The sequence below is a fragment of the Arachis hypogaea genome, chromosome 17, assembly GCF_003086295.3.
Source record: "Arachis hypogaea cultivar Tifrunner chromosome 17, arahy.Tifrunner.gnm2.J5K5, whole genome shotgun sequence".
NCBI classification, from domain to species: Eukaryota; Viridiplantae; Streptophyta; class Magnoliopsida; order Fabales; family Fabaceae; genus Arachis; species Arachis hypogaea.
In genome coordinates, this window is record NC_092052.1 from 104,086,552 (window position 1) to 104,088,960 (window position 2,409).

Genomic DNA, 2,409 nt, shown 5'->3' on the forward strand with positions numbered 1-2,409 from the left:
GTCTTCCAAGGATGATGGATTCATCCTCATCCTTCCCAGTATCTAGGATTATGAAATCAGCAGGGATGTAAAGGCCTTCAACCTTTACTAGCACGTCCTCTACTTTTCCATAAGCCTGTTTTCTTGAGTTGTCTGCCATCTCTAATGAGATTCTGGCAGCTTGCACCTCAAAGATTCCCAGTTTCTCCAATACAGAGAGTGGCATGAGGTTTATCCCTGACCCAAGGTCACATAGAGCCTTCTCAAAGGTCATGGTGCCTATGGTACAAGGTATTAAGAACTTTCCAGGATCCTGTTTCTTCTGAGGTAATTTCAGTTGATCCAGATCACTCAGTTCATTGATGAGCAAGGGAGGTTCATCTTCCCAAGTCTCATTACCAAATAATTTGGCATTCAACTTCATGATTGCACCAAGGTACTTGGCAACTTGCTCTTCAGTAACATCCTCATTCTCTTCAAAAGAAGAGTATTCATCAGAGCTCATGAATGGCATAAGGAGGTTTAATGGAATCTCTATGGTCTCCAGATGAGCCTCAGATTCCTTTGGTTCCTCAAAGGGAAACTCCTTATTGATCACTGGACGTCCCAGGAGGTTTTTCCCACTAGGATTCACGTCCTCCTCCTCCCTTGTAGGTTCGGCCATGATGATTAAATCAATGGCTTTGCACTCTCTCTTTGGATTTTCTTCTTTATTGCTTGGGAGAGTACTAGGAGGAGTTTCAGTGACTCTTTTACTCAGCTGGCCCACTTGTGCCTCCAAATTTCTAATGGAGGACCTTGTTTCATTCATGAAACTTAAAGTGGCCTTAGATAGATCAGAGACTATATTTGCTAAGCTAGATGGATTCTGCTCAGAATTCTCTGTCTGTTGCTGAGTGGATGATGGAAAAGGTTTGCTATTGCTAAGCCTGTTTCTTCCACCATTATTAAAGCCTTGTTGAGACTTTTGTTGATCCTTCCATGAGAAATTTGGGTGATTTCTCCATGAGGAATTATAGGTGTTTCCATAGGGTTCACCCATGTAATTTACCTCTGCTATTGCAGGGTTCTCGGGATCATAAGCTTCTTCCTCAGAAGATGCCTCTTGAGTACTGTTGGATGCAGCTTTCATTCCATTCAGACTCTGAGAAATCATATTGACTTGCTGATTCAATATTTTGTTCTGAGCTAATATGGCATTCAGAGTATCAATTTCAAGAACTCCCTTCTTCTGAGGTGTCCCATTACTTACAGGATTCCTCTCAGAAGTGTACATGAACTGGTTATTTGCAACCATGTCAATGAGTTCTTGAGCTTCTGCAGACATTTTCTTTAGGTGAATGGATCCACCTGCAGAATAGTCCAGTGACATCTTTGATAGCTCAGACAGACCATCATAGAATATATCCAGGATGGTCCATTCTGAAAGCATGTCAGAAGGACACTTTTTGGTCAGTTCCTTGTATCTCTCCCAAGCTTCATAGAGGGATTCACCTTCTTTCTGTCTGAAGGTTTGAACATCCACTCTAAGCTTACTAAGCTTTTGAGGAGGAAAGAACTTGGCTAAGAAAGCCGTGACCAACTTATCCCAAGAGTTCAGGCTATCTTTAGGTTGAGAGTCCAACCATACTCTAGCTCTGTCTCTTATAGCAAACGGGAAAAGCATAAGCCTGTAGACCTCGGGATCAACCATTGGTCTTAACAGTATCACAGATCTGCAATAAGTCAGTCAAGAACTGAAAAGGATCTTCAGATGGAAGTCCATGAAACTTGCAGTTCTGTTGCATCAGAGAAACTAATTGAGGTTTAAGCTCAAAGTTGTTTGCTCCAATGGCAGGAATTGAGATGCTTCTTCCATGTAAATTAGAATTTGGTGCAGTAAAGTCACCAAGCATCTTCCTTGCATTGTTATTATTTTTGGCCATGTTGTCTTCTTTTTCGAAAATTTCTGTCAAATTTTCTCCAGAGAGTTGTGCTTTAGCTTCCCTTAGCTTCCTCTTCAGAGTCCTTTCAGGTTCAGGATCAGCTTCAACAAGAATGTTCTTATCCTTGTTCCTGCTCATATGAAAAAGAAGAGAACACAAAAGAAAATATTGAATCCTATATGTCACAGTATAGAGATTCCTTTATGTGAGTAGAAGAAAGTAAGGATAGAAGAAGGAAAAGATGAGAATCCAAACACAAGGGTGAGGATAGAAGTGTCAATGGATGAATAAATAAATAGAAGGAGATTAGATATGAGAGAAGAATTCGAAAATTTAACAAAATAAAATAAAAATATTTTAAATTTAAATTTAAAATTCGAAAATTAAAATTGAAATTAAAATAAATTAAAATTAGAACAATTAGTTAATTAAAGCGAAATTTTGAAAAAGAGGGAAGGGATTTTCGAAAATTAAAGGTAGAGAGTTAGTTGGACAGTTTTGAAAA

General features: G+C 39.1%; 1 non-coding gene across 1 annotated transcript; it reads left to right on the forward strand.

Annotated features, from left to right (window-relative positions):
• Window positions 1–1,405: 1,405 nt before the first annotated feature.
• On the forward strand, window positions 1,406–1,513 carry LOC112768364 (small nucleolar RNA R71). Its single transcript, XR_003185799.1, has one exon. It is a non-coding gene; the product is annotated as a small nucleolar RNA R71 (small nucleolar RNA).
• Window positions 1,514–2,409: the final 896 nt, after the last annotated feature.